This window comes from Pleurodeles waltl, chromosome 11 (assembly GCF_031143425.1).
Source record: "Pleurodeles waltl isolate 20211129_DDA chromosome 11, aPleWal1.hap1.20221129, whole genome shotgun sequence".
Classification (NCBI taxonomy): domain Eukaryota; kingdom Metazoa; phylum Chordata; class Amphibia; order Caudata; family Salamandridae; genus Pleurodeles; species Pleurodeles waltl.
This window is the reverse complement of record NC_090450.1, coordinates 205,872,193-205,893,980: the sequence shown is the minus strand read 5'-3', so window position 1 is coordinate 205,893,980 and position 21,788 is coordinate 205,872,193. Positions and strand designations below refer to the sequence as shown.

The window sequence follows — 21,788 nt, the reverse complement described above, 5'->3', positions numbered from 1 at the left end:
AACCAAACACTTGAACTGAGCAGATTTTTTTGAGCTGAGACACCGTATAGGTTTCCAACCTCTCCCGCTCAAACACTAAATCTGCAGCTACAGCTGATGGCTCACAAGACTGAGACATGATTGTGGACAAAACTCAAGAATTGGAAAAACAGAAAGAGAAAAACAGTATTCAGGTACGTAATTGTCTGCGATATGAAAGTAGGGGAGACCAATCACTGTATGTAAAGTACAAATACAAGTCCTATCCCACCGCTGCCACCAATGTTAGAATTGGGGTCTCTAGTTTGTAGTGGTTTGCACCCTGTCCAAGTAGAGACCCTCACTCTAGTCAGGGTAAGGGAGCCACACAGCTAAAATAACCCCTGCTCACCCCCTTGGTAGCTTGGCTCAAGCAGTTAGGCATATCTCAAGAGGTAATGTGTAAAGTAAGTGTACACACACAGTAACACAGTGAAAACACCACAAAAGTACTCCACAGCAGGTTAGAAAAATAGCCAATATTTATCTGAGTAAAACAAGACCGGTTCCAACAATATATTACTTTTCATAGCCAACCCTCCCCTGTCTGGATCTTGCAATCTTGGATATTTATGAAGCCGCGGTTTGGCTTCATGTAATTTGGTTCAAGTCCCACTCAAGATGATTTGGGAAGATATCACTTGGCAGAACTCCCTTTCCATAAGGCATGTGACTTTCAATAAATCTGTATTCATAAAGCATTGGAGCCCAGTTTGACATGGAACCTTAACCTTTCTCCCCATCTCACTAAAATGAAAAAAGACCTTCAGAAATGGTCCAAACTTCCACTTCATGTTTTAAGCAGGGTGGCCTTATTCAAAATGATGATCCTTCCACGTTTCCTTTACACGCTACAGAACTTTCCACTGCTTATCTCAAATAGCTGGTTCAAAAACCTAAACATTTACGGCACTTAAGCCACCGAACTGAACTCTTAGATCTCCCAGAATACAACCAGCTAGAAGCCAAGATCCCGGTGGAACAAGTGGAAAAATCCAAGATCTCAAACACTGGTTATCAGCACCCCTGTGGATTTGTGGCCCTCAAACAAAAGTAGGACAGATGTGTTTGGTCCCTCGATGGCACAGACTGGTGGGAAGCTCGAATGGCTCCATATGCGATCGCTAACTTGACCCAACTTAAATTGATTCGGCTTATATATCTCCACACTATACTTTACACCCAGACAGATGAGGATGGCAACCAGACTCGCCTCCCTACCTACTTTGATGTCTTAGTCTAGATGCGGACTTTTATCAACTAATCTAGACCTGTTCTATAATTGCCTAATATTGGCAAACAATAGAAAGAGTGCTAACTCCAGTCCTGGGACGTTGGATTGAACTAACACCTAGAGTGGCCCTATTGGGGAACCTTGATGACTTAAGTGGGATCCATGGGGTCATTATAAAAGCTAAAATAATAATGCACACAATGGAAATCCCCAGCTCCTCCCACTCAATGGATAGGTGCACGAAGCAAGAAGAACCTGTTTACATGGCCAGAAGGTGCTCCTCTAAACATTCCAAAACATGGTGCAAATGGTAAGACTATTACAAACTAATTCACAAGCAGTATGCTGTATACTAATGACTGATCACAACAAGGCAAAGGACATGGTGCTAAGATGCTTATTGTCTTGTTCAATGGTTGGTGTATTTCACTTAATAAAATTAATAAAGTTAATTTATAAAAATAATTACACAAATCATAATTAAAATGCACATTTATTCTACAACCTTTTCTCAAACACATTTCATTGTCTACAGAAGGCATATAACACTGTACAGAATAATCACTGCTTAAAATATTTTCACATTCAAATATTTTATAAGGAATAATAACTACTTCATATAATTAAAAGATAGAACTCATCTAGAAAGTAATGTTCAACATATTAGACTGGAGCTACTACCCTTTTCTTTCGCCTAATACAATAGATATTAATACCAGTGTCAAGACACCTTATTAAAACACTACAAAAGAAACATTTAACTGACTCCCTTTCCCTTAAATGATTGAAGAATAGAAGGGCATTGAATAAGAAAATTGGACTTACTCCAACATGAATTTGGGGTCGAAAGAAGCAAAATGCACATTTTACTTTAACATGATGTAAGGAGGATAACGAGTTAGTATATGTGGAACTTGCGTTTCAGCGGGCATAACCCTCTTTTTCAACAGAGAGGAACACAAAGCACAAAATAATTTAATTTCACTAAAACAAGCAACAAGTCTGCACTACATCACATTTGCATAAAGTGAAAAACATGTTACTTGAATGCATATAACAAAATATGTGCAAGTGAAACATACTTTAAAATCATTGTTCTGTAAGCATACAAAGTATGAGTTTTAAACCTGCAAGTATATCACAATATGTGTTCCTTATTTTTAAAAGCAATAGAGGTTGCTTTCAGAAAAATGGGCCAATTAATGATGTGGGATGAGTAATCCACTGATATAAATAAACAGACTTTTGTTTTATATTTTAAGATGTCAACAGATAATGCAAGGGTGTTTTCCTTTCAGTAACTTCAAGGAGCTAATGTATGTGCTCTTTAGAACTCCTCGAACTGTGACTGAGTGAGTAATCAAATATTCAATAAACTCACATTTTGTGTGCCTAAAACATATAAAGTTAAAATATCATAACTGACGATTTCCTGATTTTGAAGTCAAAAATAAATGTTGCTTCATATAATGGGGTATTAAACTCTCTTCAATAGGTTGAGTTATTACTAAGATTGTAGAGCCTCTACCTCCCAAGTATAGAGCTCAACTTGAAAAACACTGTAGTAAAATCTTCAACAGGTGGGTCCTTCCCAGGACCAGAATGAAACCTAAGAAAGAAGTGAAATTTAGTAGTCAAAAACACCACAGTCAAGAGGAATGGTTTTACTCCTATTGTGCTACACTAATGACACACTCAATAACGTTTAAGGAATGCATCTATGATGCTTAAAGGTAGAATGAAGTTTGCACCTAAACTGAGCCTAGTAAGATTATTCATGGATTTTCAATGCTGGTAGATAAATCATTGCAAAAGTCGTTCAGCTTACCTCATTTATATTGTTCAGTAAATCACATATCACTACTGTTGTAGGACTTTCAAAAAAACTGCACAGCAAAGCCAGTATCTCCCCGCATGAGGGGGGGCGTGAGAGAGAGAGAGAGAGAGAGAGAGAGAGAGAGAGAGAGAGAGAGAGAGAGAGAGAGAGAGAGAGAGAGAGTGTGTGTGTTGTGTCACGCTCACATGTGTTCTTTGCCTATGTGTGTCCCAGCATCAACCGCTGGATCCCCTTCTTCTTTCTTGCTTTTTATCAACAAATCGCACATTTGTAAAAAATAATTCTCGAAATATGAATGGAAGTTATCAACTCTGCTGATCTAGGTACTACTCAGATATTCGATTGCCCTCATATTACTAACCACTCTTATTTCCAAATATCATTTGCCTACGGTCTACAGAAGTCAGGTAAAACAACGTATCTTACGCAGGAGAGCGTGTAGTGATGATACTTGAGGCTGTTATCCAAAGCACATAGTTTCATTTTCAGGAATTACCCAACTCAGGTCATTCTTTAGTAAAGGCCTCATCATCCTGACTAATTTGTCATGACTATTTCTAGATTCAATGTACAGTACTTCAACAGCACTTTGAAGCCAAAGAGGGTTGCTGTACCTGTTTTATTTAACCATGGTCATATCCTTAACATGAAAGTGTATAAATATGCTTAAACTAGGTACCCTTACCTCAACTTATATTTGTATAACTACGGAGAAAATTTGATTATTATAAAGTCATATTATGTCACCTTGTTTGCTGCATATAAACTGGAGCTTCTACGGATTCAATGCATTCACATATACTCTTTGTCCCTAGGCATATCTTTTAAGTGGGTTTTAACTAAAAGCAATAGATACGGCTGAAGAACAAATGCTTACTATCGCCTAAGGGTTGCCAGTGGTTTTGAACGTATGCATGGAGCCCATGGGAGTCTTACTGCTGAAAATAAGAACAGCTTTCACTCATGCTTGCATGGAACATGTGTGTTATGACATCGCCAATCACGGGAACTGCTTTCGCCATTCAATCCTGTAGGTCTAAGGCCTGTCTGAAATGAACATTAACCAAGACAGAATTTGCTTTCATCGCCAATGCCGGCAAGTAATTTGAGGGGGAGCAAAGCTAAACAAAATACTTTTGAATGACTTCGGGTCCCAACTGATACAAAGCGAAAATTCTCTGAGCATCTACATTGATACCGAAGTCAGCTGCAATGCGCTCATGGCACAAAAAACAAAACAGCTTCACATCAACCAACCCCATTTCACAGAAACCTTTCCATATTTTTAAGAAATGCACAGGAGGAAAACAACATTACCAAATTGGTAGATAAGTAGATGAGGGGAATCAACACACACCATAGCCGTGCGGCCGTCAATCAAACTCAGGGAGGTGGGGGAATCAAGCCAGAGTTCACTTCAGTGTTAAAACCAGCAAGCTTAGTACATCGTTGTGGCCTTTAGTTCTTGTAGGGCGATCCCCAGCCTCTGACCTCGTTGGGTGTACGGGGGGGGCTGGGGGGTGACGAGAAACCATGTCAAGCATGCAATAATATCAAAACCAACGGGGAGTGGTTGGGGGGCAGGGAGACAAATAGGAAGGGGGCAGAGAAGCAGAAGGGTTCAAGGTTCGTGCCTGACAGGGTGCGTCAGTTATGCAGAGTTTGATGCCATACTGATTTGATATTTTAGCCACGTTAAAACACCCATAACAAAGTCTACATGCTACACTTTCAGATAGGATATTATCTCCGATCCCATGGAATAGGGGGACCTTATTTTAACCTATTCATTCCAGTGTCCACCAGGCTTTTTTTCTGCTTGCTTCAAGCAAATAACTGAGACTCATAGAATGATGTATAATATACATTTTGCTATACATTGTTATCAAGATAATATGCTCTACCGGCTTTGCACATATACAGTTATCATATTTGCATATTTGCTGATTGGTGCCCTATTACATGATGGAGAAGCATACCCTCACAGAATGCAAAGAAATCGCTAGCTACAGTGTTGCTTAAACTAGGAAAAGATTACATGAACTTCATGTCATATAGGCCCTGGCCATTCCTTAATTAGAACAAAGGAGACTGCACATACATTGGAGAGGAAAATGTCATGTCTGTTATACCCTGACCAGACTGGATTTATCCTCAAAAGTAACACTTGGCAAGCTCTTTAGAGATTACTCCTGGTTAGGGATGCCAGAAAAAAAGGCGTGCTTTTTGATGCAGGAATTTCACTTTGGATAAAGACTAAGGGGGTCATTTTGACCCTGGCGGTACGGGACCGCCAGGGCTAAAATGACAGAAGCACCGCCAACAGGCTGGTGGTGCTTCCAGGCGTATTACGACCGCGGCGGAAGCGCCGCGGTTGCACCGCCGGGGCCGGCGGTATTCCGCCACTTTTGCCCCGGCGGTGTTAATCCCCCTGGCCAGCGCTGCTTGCAGCGCTGCCCAGGGGATTACGAGTCCCCGACTGCCAGGAAAAGGCTGGCGGAACGGGGAGTCGTGGGGCCCCCTGACAGGGTCCCATGCAGCTTTTCACTGTCTGCTATGCAGACAGTGAAAAGTCGCACGGCCGCAACACCGCCGGCTCCATTTGGAGCCGGCTCCTATGTTGCGGCGGTGATCCCCGCTGGGCCGGCGGGCGGAAACCAGGCCCAGCGGGGATCTCCAAATGGCTGCAGTGTGGGTGCCCCCGCATTGGCGGCCGCATGGCGGTCAGATCTTGGCGGGCGGCATTAAGGTCGTAATGACCCCCTATGTCTTTGGCTGGAAGAAAGTTAGAGGTACTACGGGACTTGAGGAAAGCGTAGGAGCTATTGTGAAGGTCTTACACATCTGGTCATGTACTGCAGTCAGGGCATAGTTCCAGGACTCCAAAGACTTCTCCTTATATTTGGGCACTAGGTGAACCCCTCCTCCCTCAACCTTTTGGCATTGGAATGGAGTCTCTGTCGGTTTTGATCAAATACAAACAATTGATGGGTTTACTTACTATAAAGGCATGTCTGGAGTCGGGGAAGTTGATTTCAAGATAAGAAATGAGTTCCACACTTTAGATCAGCTAATTGCCAGATCACTTACCACATAAAGTTATGATGAGGCTAAAGGCCGCTCAAACTAGTGGTATAATTCCTTAAGTGCCAAAGCTAGACAAAAATGCTGACAGGTGATGAAGGTTTTCTCCTCATAATCAAAATAATCAAAGGTAGCCAAGTGAATGTAGAAGGGCTGTAATATCAGCCAACTGGGTATGTAATAGGAAGTCCTGGGATGATCTTGCAGATGCTGGTGATTCCACTGACCAGTGACTACAGAATTTTCTGGAATATGGCGGCTTGCAGAGGAAAGAACAGCTGCCTTAAAACTGCACTGGATGAGATTAGTTTAGAGGATGGGTTGCTTATTTATGCCACTGTACAGTTTTGGTGATTATGACATTTATAACTGCAGGCAACATTGCCTAGTGAAGGGAAATGAGTTTTGGAGATTGCAGAAATAGTTACCACCATCTTAAACAGTTCATTCAACAAAATTTCTTGCTGGTAGGTGTTCCTCTTAGCACAATAAAAAGCTAATGTAGAATTGTGGACCCTATGTTCAATATTGCCTGACAGTTGGTGTCTCTTGGTAAACATTTCTGTATTTAAAACAAGCATTGGCAAAACCATTAGTGGAACATCTATTGGCTTTGTCAATGCTTTTTTTCCATGTCGCGCAGCAGTTGAGTTGCGTGCATCGTGGCTTAAAAGAAAGTGCCACATTGTCCGTGTCATAGCACTTTTTTAACTTTACGCTATATTGCACAACAGCTAAACTGTTCTGCAATAGGTAAAAAAACATTGACAAAGTCAATAACATTTGCATAGGCGAAACCTATTGGCTTTGTAAACGTTTTTTTTTTTTTTGCAGTTTTATATAGTGCAAACTTGACCCAAATATATTGGTGCGCTTTACATGAGCCCCAGTTACATTACACAAGAACACATTTGTTTTAAGTAGACACGGGGAGAGTAGGTGATTTGCCCACAATCCTAAAATGTTGAGCCAGCGCTGAGACTCGAACACAGTTCTCCCAAATACAAAGTCGGCAGCGGAAACATATTCAAGCTTCGATAGCAGAGACAAGAGGAAACCTTAGCATGAAAAGAACTGGCTACAGCTGAAGATTAAAAACGTATTCTACATGTGTCGCACCTGCTTATGTACTACAGTTGTTGAGCAACCATATAATAATCTCAGGGCTACATAAAAGTACCCTTTTAAAGGGACTATGGTATTTGTTTAACTCACTTAGAGGCTAAGACCACAAACGTGCGGGCTTCAAATATTACTCACTTTAAAGTGTGCCTATAGACGAAACGTAGTCCATAGGTGGAGATGGACATGAGAGACAAGGTAAAATGGAGAGGGGGGTTTTACATCAGGCAGCCTAATGGAGTAAGAAGCCTTTCCGCAAGGCTCCTGCCGGAGACTCCCCACCCAACGCCATCCTGTTCAAAAACACGCACTACTGGGGCCCCCAATCATTGCCAATGACTCCCAGAGGCCCCTGAAGACGGTGTACCGAACGCCCACTGAAATACTACAGCGGAAGGCCTTAAAACACACTTTGATACAATAACTGGGCCACGCTCGATTCAAGATGGGAGAATCGTGTCTAACCCACGGGAAACCTACTGAGGACGGCGGAAGATCAAATGCCAGCTGAGTTGAGGGCACCAAGCGAGACAGCACTGCCCGACAACCTGGGACAGCCCAGGACAAGCACAGAAACTCTACCGGACGGCCCTCGGACGCCAAAGAATGAGTGGATGCCGAACCGCATCAGAGGACACGCTCATCGGGAGCGGTGCACAGGGAAGCCTGGAGAAGACAGAGGCAGGCAATGCATCGGCAACGCTGAGGAACGGAGACGCCCGGCGCCCGCCACTGTGCTAAGGAGCGACAGACTAGAGAAACCAGACCAGAAGGAAGGTGGCTGCCGCACACGAAGGGGCCTGACCCTGGAGCACTGGCTCCCGAACGCGGACTGAGAGCGGCGAGTGCCCATTTTATCATTGGGGGAGCCCGAACTTGGCCCACTAATGCGGAGTGCCCTCTCAGAGAGAAATCAACGGCTGAACCTTGGGGCCCAATGAACAATTTCCTCCCAGATGTACAGAAGATGTCAGCTCTACCACGCTGCACCACAACTCCTTGACAGCAGCGCAAACAGACTTGGGGTCCCCGTGACACACCGTGAACCCATAAGGCGTTGGTGTCTAAGCAACTCCTGCGCCCTAGAGTAGGGATTAAAAACTGCCCTAGTGCGAGAGGGAAGTGCTTCTCATAGTTGCCTGGGGCTAGACACAGGCGGCAATACCAGGCTGCCTCGCTGGAAACATCGGACAGAGGTGATGGGGGATGCCAACCACCTGGGGATAACACCACCCCAATTGGACTAACTGGTACAGAGGCCACTCATCTACCAACTTACTCAATACTAGAGGACAAGCCAGGGTGTTTTCCCACACTAAATCCCAGCACCATATCGCACAGACCCCGCCCCCCCCTGCCCAGCCAGGAGCCACTGTCACAGCAGACTGCTAGGCTGCTCTAACCACTGAAGCCTATAGACCATGGGGAAGATCATCCGCAGTAGGGACCCTGACACTAGAGATGAACTCGCCACTGAACCACTCATGACACAACAGGAGGACCACCAACCAAGAACAGTGAAAAACAATGGAGATCCCACCTTAGAAGAAATCCTCCAAGCCATAATTGCCTCCCAGGAGGTCATAGAAAGCAAATTTGATGCACTGGCGATGGATATGACTATACTTCTGGGTGATCACAGCCGATTGGCGGAACGAGTCACAGCAACGGAAAAAATATCAATGATGTCACACCCACATTCTCTGATGCCACAGAGACATTGTGCACCCTTGAACAGAAGATTCATGGATTAGAAGCCAAAGTGGACAAAGCAGAAAACAGATCCTGGTGCAATAATATTCATGCAACTGTCCTAAAAGAACGAATGGAAGGGAAGAATATGGGCGAATATTTGGAACAATAGCTTTGGTTAGAGGTAGCAGGAGATGGACTCACCATGTTCTTTGCCCTAGAAAGGGCGCACAGAATGCTGACGCCCTCCACCACCAATTGCCCCCGTGACAGTTAATAGTGTGACTAATACACTAAAAAAACAGGCACTACCTCCTCAGTCAAGCACGAAAAAATGGGGACTACACAGTTGAAAACAGCATGGTCTGCCTCTTCCCGAATTTTCCATGTGAAGTGCAGAAGCAGAGGTCCCCATTCCAAGAGGCCAAGGCAAAATTAAGGCAGATGGGTATACCATACAGCATTATGTTTCCTGCCCGTCTTGGAGTGGTAACTGCTGAAAGAACCCTATTTTTCAACACCCCTGAGGCAGTATGGCACTGGCTTGATACACAACAAACTACTGGCTCATGCCGCTACAGAAGTTCCCTATGTAAATCCAAGGAGAAACAAGACCCTCACAAGCACATTTCGTCAGCCCTTTCCAAAGCAGAGGCCCAACAAGAACACCAGAAAGTAAAAGAGGCAGTGGCTTCTTTGAGCAACTGCAGCCAGAGCCCAAACTTAGCACTAGAGGTAGAGGAGAAGGATCGTTCAGGGTCAGATCGTGATTTCTATACCACCCACACATCAGAGGACGCTCTGCCAATAGTGACTCTGGAGACATCTGATGATATTATTTGACCACTATTTCTGCCTGATTTAAGCCTGATGCACACTTACATATAACGAAGGGGACAATCACTGAGATGTTCCAGATGCCTTTAGCGATGCATGCTAAAGGAAAACTGAGGAGAGGGCAACAAGAGAACTGTTGCCTGATGACAAAAATTAGGACTGGGTGGGGAGGGACCGGCGGAGTCACCAGGACCACACCCCATATATTAAAAGGACTGCCTGCTGCTCCTTCGGCGAGCACAGTTACTAGTTGATGGTTTGGATGAGTAGATGTTGTCACCTGTTCTGGGGAGGGGGAGTGTGCTTGTTTATGGTTGTTTAATTAACACTAGGGAACTGGAGTCTAAAACTATTGGGACAGTTAACATGAATATGATGTGGAATGCTACATGCATGAAAATATCCAACAGGGAGGGGATTAGTGGATGGATGCAAGCGAAGGGTGGTAATGACTACACTCGAGACTTACAAGCTCTTATCGCGGAATGTATATGATGGCAAAAAGATATCAAGTGTTCTCATATTTGCATATAAGAGGCATCCATGTAGCAATGCTCCAAGAAACACATCTTACAGTGGCAGAAGGAAAAAGCCCTACAAACGTAATGGAGGGGCCACACATACTTCACCACCTATTCGGCTTATGCTAGAGGGACCCTAATATGGATTAGGCCTGGGGTCCCTTTTCAATACACAGAAAGTATCATAGACCCAGAAGGGCGATATGTAGCAGTGAAGGGCAAGCTAGAGGGATGAAACTTGGCCCTAATTAATATTTAGGCACCTAATACAGACCAAGGTACTTTTCTAGTGAAATTTTCAGGGGTTTAGCTCCATACCTTTTGCAATTGGTAGTGATAGGAGGAGACTTCAACTGTATAACTGATCCACAATTGGATTGTTCCCATCCTGTATTGAAAGATTCCCCAGTAATCAGAGTAGCAGGTCAGTTCTCGAGCTGACACTCACAATGGGGTCTCATAGATACCTGGTGCAGTCTCTATCCACAAACATGTGATTACTCCATATTTTTACATTTACATGTGTGTCTAGACGCATTTCTTTGCACACTGGCTGTATATGGCCAAATACAGGATGCAGAATACCTAGCCCGCACATTCTCAGACCGTAACCCCATACTATTACATTTGAAATGCAAACGGATTCAAGCCTGCATTCCTACCTGGGAATTAAAGCCTGAATCGCTAGACAACCCACAATATCAGGAGGCTGAAAAGTAGCACATCGACAATTTCTTCTCTGAAAATAATGGGATGGCTAGCAACCCCTGAATAGAATGGAATGCAATTAAATGAGTGCTTCGGGGAAGATGCCTAGCTGAATCAGTGGGAGTATGGCAAACTCTGCTGAAAGAAGTCTTGGCAGCGGAAGAAGAGCTGAGCGTGAAAGAAAGACGTGGGCCTGGGCTTCCGGACCACAAGATAGGCTCTTACAGGCAGTAGAGAGCCAGACAGAACGGCTACTGTACTTCAGTTATAAAAGGTGTATGTCCAGGGCCCATGTGGAGAGAGATAAAACTGGGACATTGCTAGCATGGTTAGCGACTCCAACTAAAAGAGCCTCTATCATAGTAGAAACACAGATTGAGATAGGACAAATGCTTTACAGACAAGAGGGAACTAATAGGCAATTTATGCAGTACTATGATGGGTTATATGAAAGTGCCACCTACCATGACGCAGAGACAACACAGGCATTTATGAACTCACTACCACTCACCACAATCACATGAGATGAGGCAGGAACATTGGTACGGTGAAATTACAATACAGAAATTACGAGCGCCATAAAGGGTCTTGCCAGAGGTAAGACACCTGGGACAGATGAATTCCCAATCGAATTTTATGCTGCATACTCCGATAACTTAGCTCAGAGATTGGCCACCCTCTATAAAGGCGCGAGGGAAAGGGGACTGTTACTACCTTTGATGCGGAAGGATCTAGCTATAAAGATGGTAAAACCTGGTTAATCACCAACTGAATGTGGGGTGTTTAGGCCTGTTAGAAATGGGGTCTTTAGTTGGCAGTCAGGTTACCCCCTGTCCAAGCAAGGACCCTCATTCTAGTCAGGGTAAGACACGCACAATCCAAATTATCCTGTGCCCACCCTCTGGTAGCTTGGCACTAAGCAGTCAGGCTTAACGTAGAAGGCAATGTGTAAAGTATTTGTGCAATAAATCATACAATACCACCATATAGCACCACAAAAATACACCACACAGTGTTTAGAAAAATATATAATATTTATCTGGATAAATGCAGGTCAAAACTATCAAAGATGCAATAAGTAAATGTAGAGATATCACTGAAAACTGATATAAAGTGTCTTAAGTCTTTCAAAAGCAAACAAAGTCTCCTTCAAGCACAAAGTACTTGATTCGCGTGAAAAATCTCCGCAAAGAACCGCAGAGGAGGAGAAGCGTGGAAAGAAAAAGGTGTGCGTCGATTTCTCGGGACGCACACGGCGATGCGTCATTTAGTTTTCACGCAGGGACAGCTGGGCGTCGATTTCCAGCGCTCTGTCGTAGATCCTCTTCGGGTTGCGGGGTTTTCAGACGCCCCGGGGGCGGTGCATGGATTTCCTGCGCTGGCACGACGAAGTCACGGGAGTTGCATCAATCCGGTGGGCGTTGCGTTGAATTTTCTTCCACACGGCAGGCGCTGCGTCGATTCCTCTCTGGAAGTCGGGCTGCATCGTTCTGGGTCGGCTGTGCGTCGATCCAGCCGGCAGTGCGTTGAATTTCCGGTCGCTACACTCGTGCTGCGTCGATCTTCTTGTCGTGCAGTCGGGCTGCGTCGTTCAGATTTGGCGTGCGGTGAAATTTTCACTGCAGGGCAGGCTGTGCGTCGAATTTCGCTGCACAAGGAGTCCTTCTTGAAGAGATGAAGTCTTTTTGGTCCTGAGACTTCAGGGAACAGAAGGCAAACTCTATCCAAACCCTTGGAGAGCATTTCTTCACCACAGCCAAGGAACAGCAAGGCAGCAGGGCAACAGCAAGGCAGCAGTCCTTCACAGAAAGCAGTCAGGTGAGTCCTTTCGGAAGCCAGGCAGTTGATCTTGGCAGGATGCAGGTTCTGGTTACAAGTTTCTTCTCCGGGAAGTGTCTGAGTTGGTAGGGGCAGCGGGTCTGTTTATATACCCAAATTTGCCTTTGAAGTAGGGGAGACTTCAAAGAGTGGCTTAGAAGTGCACCAGGCCCCCTTTCAGTTCAATCCTGTCTGGCAGGGTCCCAGTAGGGGGTGTGGCAGTCCTTTATGTGAGAGTAGGCCCTCCACCCTCCCAGCCCAGGAAGACCCATTCAAAATGCAGATGTATGCAAGTGAGGCTGAGTATCCTGTGTTTGGGGTGTGTCTGAGTGAATGTACAAGGAGCTGTCAACTAAACCCAGCCAGACGTGGATTGTAAGGCACAGAAAGATTTAAGTGCAGAGAAAAGCTCACTTACTAAAAGTGGCATTTCTAAAAATAGTAATATTAAATCCAACTTCACCAGTCAGAAGGATTTAATATTACCATTCTGGCCATCCTAAATATGACCTTCCTACTCCTTTCAGAGTAGCAGCTACCACTCAACAAGATATGAGGGCAGCCCCAATGTTAGCCTATGAAGGGAGCAGGCCTCACAGCAGTGTAAAAACGAATTTAGAAGTTTTACACTACCATGACATGTAAACTGCATAGGTACATGTCCTGCCTTTTGCCTACACAGCACCCTGCCCTATGGGTTACCTTGGGCCTACCTTAGGGGTGTCTTATATGTAGAAAAAGGGGAGTTTTAGGCTTGGAAAGTACTTTTAAATGCCAAGTCGAATTGGCAGTGAAACTGCACACACAGGCCTTGCAATGGCAGGCCTGAGACAAGGTTAAGGGGCTACTTAGTTGGATGGCACAATCAGTGCTGCAGGCCCACTAGCAGCATTTAATTTACAGGCCCTGGGCACCCATAGTGCACCCTATTAGGGACTTATAAGTAAATTAAATAGTCCAATTGGGTATGATCTTATGTTACCATGTTTAAAGGGAGAGAGCATATGCACTTTAGCACTGATTAGCAGTGGTAAAGTGCGCAGAGTCTTAAAACCAGCAGAAACAGTGTCTAAAAAGTGGAGGGAGGCAGGCAAAAGTTAGGGGTGACCACCCTAAGGCTGTCAGGTCTAACAAGGCCCATTTCAATGTGAATTTAGGTTATGAGATTCTCAGCAAAATCGTAGCTACGAGGTTGCTAATGTCACTCTTAAGCCACCCTGACCAAGTGGGATTCATTCTGGGCCGTAACAACGCCATTAACATTCGACACTTGCTAGCTGTCATGACAGACTCCTCATATGATAAATCAGAGACAGGTACACTAGCAGTAGATATTGAAAAGGTGTTTGACAGCCTAGAATGGGAATTTCTGTATGCAGTTATGACCAGGATGGGGCTGGGCGCAGATTATATAGGATGGGTGCGACTGTTATACACTTCCCCTGAGTCGAGGGTATGAACAGGTTGAGTGATATGAGCTAGTTATGCAGTGGAAAGAGGAACCAAACAAGGCTGCCCTCTATCCCCTTTGCTATTTGCATTGGCCATGGAACCCTGAGCCAGTGTAGCTAGAGAAGGACACAACTATACAGGGATCAACATAGGTTTACCTTACCACTATATCATCCTACATGCACATGACTTGCTCATATTCCTGGACAATCTGCAAAGTAATCTGAAGGCGCAAGAAACATGCTCTTAGTCACAATGAGAAAGGAGGGGAGTGAAAAAAGAACACCCATAGTATCTCCCCTAGAAACAGAAACAAATACACAAGGAGTATGGGGTATCTTGTGGGTGCAAAGTAAATTTAATTTGTCCTAGGCTGTTAATATATCCCGAACTTCAGGACTTATTCGTATGTCAGGGATGGTATTGAGGGGAATTTTGCCTTATGGACTAGGTGGTCTCACACACACTATATAGTGTCATGCTTCATCATATGATCATCTAGCCCCATCCAGGTAGGATAATACCACCTGGACAGACTCAACCTTGTAGTTAAAGGAACTTGGAGGGAGTGCAGAGATAAAGGCTATCTGAATAGTAATGGGATCCAGTTGTGCTGAAGAAAGACTAAAACACCTAATCAATCACCTGTGTGATAGTTCACCTTTATTAGTGGTGATTGCTGGTGAGATTAAAAAGAAGAAGTGGGATGCTTCTACAGGGCAATGGCTTGAAGAGTCACCTACTATTTAATGGCTAACATGTTTCTGCCCACTAATCCCAAGCCGAAGGAGGTCTCAGGGCATTCGTCAAGGCCTCAGGATCCCTAGAGTCATGCACTAAAGGGTCATGTACTAAGAAGAAGAAAAAAAAGTGGCCTCCCTCAGTAGGAGGTGGCTAGGATGATGTAATAAATATGGGCCTACCTGTGGGTTACTAAACACGGGAGGCCCTGTGATTGAAGGGCAAATGGCCCCTGGTCTGGGGGGGGGAAGCGTCCCCTTATAGTCACACTTCCGTCAAAGGGTAACGCTCACTGGCGCACCTAGTTTGGATCCCTCCCCGGCCGTCAAAGAAGAAACATGCTGACAAACTTTGGGACCCTATCAGGCATTCGGGTGACCAGGCAGAAATCCCAGCTCCTTCCTATGGAGCCAAATTTATGACGCCACCGGACCTAGGCACATTACTTTGGGAAACATCTTGCTTATCAAACCTAGGAACCAGAATATACTATGATAAACAGGGTATTTTAGATGGCAACGTGGGGCAAGCAATTTGCTCCATTCGATGAGCCATGGCTTTATGGCGGGCGCTCCAACTGTTATTGGCAGGGAAGGTGGCTCTACTTAAAATGATAGTTTTGCCGCAACTGCTTTACTTTTTCACGGTCCTTCCTATAAGGATACCCAGATCAATATTTAAAGAATTGGACACATTAATAACTTCATTTCTCTGGGGGGCAGGTCGGAAATGGGTAGCTCTATCAAAAATGCAGAGACAAACAACAGATGGTGGACTTGCAGTGCCAGAGTTTGAATTTTAGTGCAACTTCAGTAATTTGCCAAATGGTTAGCAAATAGAAAAACACAACATACACCTGTGAGACCTTTCATACCCTCACTAACACGACTAACGGACGTCCTACTGAGAGTACGATGACTGCAGGCAGAGGATACTCCCAAACTGAGAGTCATTAACCAATGATGGACACAATATCTTAATATCATAAGTCAAAGACAGACATCCCATCTCCCTGTACTTCCCCATAACATACCTGTTGGCCCTGCCTCACACCAGTACTTGGGAGGGACTGACTGCCTGAACGAGGCAGTGGCAACAATAATAGGCGTCCTATCCAGGGACAAGGTGGTACTTCCATTTGAGGAATTTAGGACAGAATTTGATCTACTAAGAGGACACTTCTTGCTTCACAGAGCAGTCACTGCAGCTATCCGCCAACATTGGAAGTCAGGCCTCGACAAACCAAAACCACAAGCAACCACATACTACCTATCCCTATCAGCAGGCACATATAAAGTGGTCACGTGTCTTTATCGTAGAATACAAAACTACATGAATTATCCTTTAGAATCTTTGAGACTTGAATGAGAGGAAGATTTGGTACTCCGATACCATCTAAGGCTTGGGAATCTATTTTAGAAAGAATCCCAAAAGCCTTCAGTTACTCCCGTTTTAAATTAATCAACTTCTTTATCGTACATAGGGCATATTTGACGCCTGGTTAGATCAATCAGCATTTTAACACAACAGGAACATGTTGCCCACGCGATGGAACAGAGGTGGTTAAAATCAAACACAAGTTATGGGATTGCCACCACTTAGGAACATATTGGGAAGAAGTAACATGCACAGTAACTGAGGTAATAGACAAGGAGATCCCATGTACGCCTAGCCATTGTTTAATGGGGTGGTTCCCTCACACGCCCAAGACGAAAGTGCCCATGAGGTTCCAGGACTTCGCCTATGCTCTGGCCAAATGAGAGATTACAATGAACTGGAAAGGACAGAGAGGGCCCAGCATCACAAAATGGCACAGGGAATTAGAAAAATGGGCGAGCTATGAATGAGACTCATCACTTAGAAAATTCAAAAGAGGCCTGAGACCGCTGGACATGGCAAGGGTGTGGGAGGCTTTGGTAGACTGCCTGAGGGACTCCGGTAGAGACTCTCAAGGATCACTCCGGCACAACCCAGTTTTGTAGAATTCCTATAGCCCAACACCCAGGACATATTGTTTGGGGCCAGGGACAAGTTTTCAAGTTTATTTTGTCCTTGGGACACGTAGGCCCAACCCCCTGCAGCACAAACCTTTTGTCTCCCAATTTACAGTACCACTTTAAAGAGCAAGGAAAGTAATTGTCTGCAGTTGAGATAATGTGTTCATATGTTAATGCTATTCAAAATTGTATTTAAGGGTCATTAATGCAAAGCCTTTATTGTGAGAGTTCTAAATGTTGTAAGCTCGGACTGCACTACTGACAGTGGTTCCAGTAAAAAAAAAAAAAAAAAAAAAAAAAAAAAAGCGCATATTTGCCAAGTTTAAAATATGAGGCTACCTGTAATGCTCCCAGAATGCTTTCTGATTGCTAACTTTTTGCTTTCAAAATAAAATGTTCACAAAAAATGCAAACTGAGGGAAAACGTTTTACTAAACTACTGTGAAATTTAGGTACCATTTCTTTGAAGCATCATTTAGTAAAATGTGTTTAGCTTGCAAAAACATTCATAATGGAAAGTCTCTGTAATAAGTTTCAACAAGTCAATGGGAAACATGAATATAAACAAGCATTGGCAAAGCAAATTGACATTGGCAGTCAATGTGTGTCTGTTTTGATATTAACAAAAAGCAGAAATATTTTTGGGTCGCACTAAGCTCACATTGCCACAGTAGTTCCTGGCACTGAAAAAAACTACTTGTGTGCTGGTATGCTCCTAGTGAAAGAGCAGATTGCGATCATTGTAATATAATTTAACATGAATGTACAGCACATGGAACATGCCACATGTGAGTGTATCCAGCCGCTGAGTAGGAGCAGTTTCTGCAAGTAAGATCAGTCACAGTGAAGCCTGCTGATAGATGGGTAGACAGAGATATAATTTTAATAAAACAAAAAGTCTTGGTTAACACCAGACCTACTTAGGGGCCCAATTCTTAAAGAAAGTCACAAAAGTGGACCCATAGTATATGTCTTTGCATTAGTGCAGATTTTTGTATTTCATGAATTCACAAGAATTTATAGAAGTAGACCAGGAAATCGTAGTCCTAGAAAATATTTGTGAAGTGTATTTTAGCACAAGCAAATGTGCAGGTGTAGATTTGCTCATGCAAAAACCTGTTGAGCGTTTACAAGTTATCTTTCCCTTTAACCACTTTTTTCCCAACCCAGGAAGATGTTTTACTTCTGATCCTTGTCGGGAGTACATTTCTAACATTTCCCAATTTGGGAAGTGATTAGAGAACAGCTAGTGAAAACCCTTAAAACATGTAAGTTAATAGGCTTGCACAGACTAAAAAAGGCATTTCAGCCTTGGAACTGTTGCTTACCGCCACCTCCTACTCCAGTATGTGGATCTGCGGAAAGGTGGCAAAATAAAGAAATTGTTAGTATTCAAGCCCTACTATAGTACGAGCCCTAGCATAATCAGAGAGGCTATTATCAGAGATATGATATTGCTGCCATAATTTGTTGCCACAATACATGGCACCAAAGGAACAAGTAGATTTGTTTTTTACAGAACAAGTAGATTAATGAAGCAACCTGTCCCATGGACAAGTAGATAAATTCCACACCCCTGCAACCATAAATCCATATGCCTTAAGAAATATGTTGCCTGGACACACGCCTCAGACCCTAGGTGCATCGAGATAGATTCCACCAGATTGGAAACGCCACCCCCGCACCAAACGGCCAACATCTAGAATATCATCCCCATAAAGAATATCAAGAGCAACTACACCTTGATAGGAATACTACGGAAATGCATGGAAATTGACTCAGGAACGGGAAGGGGAGGGAGAAAGGTGGAGGGAGGGAATGTTGAATGTGGGAGTTTTAGGGTTGACTTGGAGTACACATGTTACAAGTGAATTATGATTAAAAGACTCTGAATACTGGTGAACTTGCAATGTAGGTTGTAATGTAGATGCAAACTCACTAGTAAAATTTGTTTACAAAAAAAAAGAGAGACAATGTCAAACAAATGGATTGGACCACTGCAAACAGGTGCAGAACCTAGAACTGAGGTCAAAGGACATGTCAGTAAATTAAAAGGGGCGCAAGACAGCATTTGTGGGCGGGGACATCTATCTGGGGAGGAACAAAAAACAATCAGAGGCCATGCCAAATGTATCTACATAACGTATGTAATGTTGAGAGTCAGGAGAGTTCATTAAAGAATAGAGTAGACTCTTCAACCATCTAAGAAATGTTAAGCAATAAATATGATCATTTTTCTAGTACTTGTTTCAAATATGAGACTAACGGGTCGAACAACATTTCACGTCTTTCTGTCAATCCCTGGGAACTTATTGGGAAGTAGTTCTTTGAAAGGCAGTTGTTTGTAAATGTGTTTATTACTACAGTTGTTTGTGCACACAAAAAGTCTCTTTCTATTCTCCAGCCCCACTTTCTCTATATTCCTTTCCGATTCCTCACCCAGTTAGCTCCTTCTCGAATTAAGAGCCTCCGAAGTGCAGGGATTATACTGCACAGTACTCTTTATGGTGAAAACAGACACTCAGGGCTGTAGACTGCGATTTTACTTTCGATTTCTCGCCTCTCCGTGTACACAGCCCAGTGCGTGGAGAAGAATTGAGGGGCTGCCCACACCACTTTTAGTTAAAATGAAGGGTTCCTAACGTCTACTCTACACCTTTTAATTTATTGTTCTTTAATGGCTCCTTAAAGATAATGACTATTCATATAATATGTGTAACAAATTGAGACATCGAACCTATGCGCAAGCGTATTTTTAAAAATAATTCTTTAATGTCATTGCCACAACATTATATTTGATTACGTGTATAATCGTATCACCTTTTAGCAAAATAATTTTTGGGCAGGTCCATGGATCTTCACACTAATGTTTACTACACAGGGCTGAATTGCTTTCTGTATGACGGTGCAAAAAAAACAACTTCTGACTTAGTGAAGTGCAGGAGGCAGGCACACACCACTCTCCAGGTGCTCTTGCACGTTTCACGAATCACTGCTACAAATTAAATCAATAGTTATACATCCTGTTTGTGCTGGTGCAGTGAACTTGCAGGGTATGTTGTTCATAAGGTGTATTGTGTCACTTGTGTTGCAACAATATACACATGTATAGAGGGTGATATAGGAGTGTGTGCTGGAACAACACATTAAGTGGTAAAATGAGTGAGACGGTCAGGGTAATGCCTGCATGTTATTGTAGAGAATGTGCACATGTGTGATTGTTAATGTGCGCTTGCCATTTAATATGTGCAAGCGTGTGTTGTCTAAAATGAGAAAACATGTAGGGGAAATGCAGGTACAAGAACATACATGCTAACGATGCAAAAAAAAAAAAAAGTTAATAAAATAAAATAAAAAAGAAGTTTACCGAAAGTTCACGACCAGTGGAAGGACACTATTGGCCAGCCACTAGCCACCGCCAGAAACAGTACTTCGTCCAACCTCCATGGAACAGCCGAAGCCGAGGAAAGAAGACTGGGAATGGTGAGAAGCTGCTGCTTACTAGTGACAAGCAAGAAAATGAGAGTAACTAGCAAAGCTACCAATAGTAAGTAATGCGTGGGCTGTAAGTCATTTTTAATATATATATTTTTTTATCACAAACGTTTCGCAAGCACAGCACCCAAGCACACATGTGCAGGCAAAACCCAAAAAGATTATAGTAGTGACTCATGTTGTTAGATGCCTATATTTCATCTTGACTCCAGCAAAGCTGCTGGGCAGGATTTGTTGGGTAAGTTGTGCAATTGGACATTAGTTAATATCTCAGACATCTAGCTGGATTTCCAGAGAGGTAAGGATGAGAGGGAAAGTATTTAACTCTTTACTTGATCTCTGCAAAATATGAGCCATATGAACAAAACTTTTTAAGATGTTGCAAATGGCCCGATTCACAGAATTAGGCCATTTGGGACTGCAAAGAAGCATTTTTAAACATACAAAAGCCAAATAGTGATTTGTAACTTGTTACCGAATATTTGGAAGGGGCATGTTTACGGTGTTTCTTCCAAATACCGTTTTGAAGTAGAATGTATTAATGTTTTGAGGCCAAATTACGGTTGCAAAATATTTATTTTCACTGACTACTGAAAGGCAGTGGTAACCATTCGCAAATGAGATGGGGTCCCCATGGCACCCCGTCCCTTTTGAGAATTTAAAAAATATATATATTTTTTAAGAGCGGGCAGTTGTCCCACTGACCAATATCCTGCCCCTAAAAAAGAAAAGTAAAAGTTTTATTTTTCTTTCAAAATGCATCCAGTTTTTTTTTAAGGAAAACGGGCTGCATTTCAAAGACAAGTTATTTGCTTTATTAAAAAACAATCATAGACATGGTTGGATACTGACCCCCAGCAGACTACCAATGCTGTGATTGCTAGTGAGTCTGCAAGTGCGACCTACCTCATTAATATTAATGACAATTAATGACGATTTGCAACCCCACTAGGAATTGATACTTTAAAATATATTCTTTATTCCGTTAGGAATTCCCTAATTTGGAAATCACTATTCCTAATTTTTGTACATATGTCTCCAAGTTGTTTTTAAGAAGAAAGCCATTCACCTAGTATTTATGGAGCTGTCCTGTGCTCCTGATATTATGTACAGATTCAAGCTTTGGGCCATCATGAAGTATTTGGGAGCCAATTTAGACCTCATCCATTTGTTATAACACACCCACGAAGACTAAAATGTATCGGAGAGGTACAGCACAAATGGGGAGTGCA

At 43.2% G+C, this 21,788-nt stretch overlaps 1 protein-coding gene and 1 long non-coding RNA gene across 2 annotated transcripts in view; both read right to left on the bottom strand.

Annotated features, from left to right (window-relative positions):
* Positions 1-21,788, bottom strand: part of FBXO36 (F-box protein 36) — a 114,383-nt gene that overhangs the window by 69,666 nt on the left and 22,929 nt on the right. The window lies entirely within an intron of this gene.
* Positions 2,790-20,499, bottom strand: LOC138265585 (uncharacterized). The gene is made up of 3 exons (XR_011199387.1): positions 20,429-20,499; positions 18,390-18,416; positions 2,790-2,861 (listed from the first exon to the last, which is right to left on the bottom strand). It is a non-coding gene; the product is annotated as an uncharacterized lncRNA (long non-coding RNA).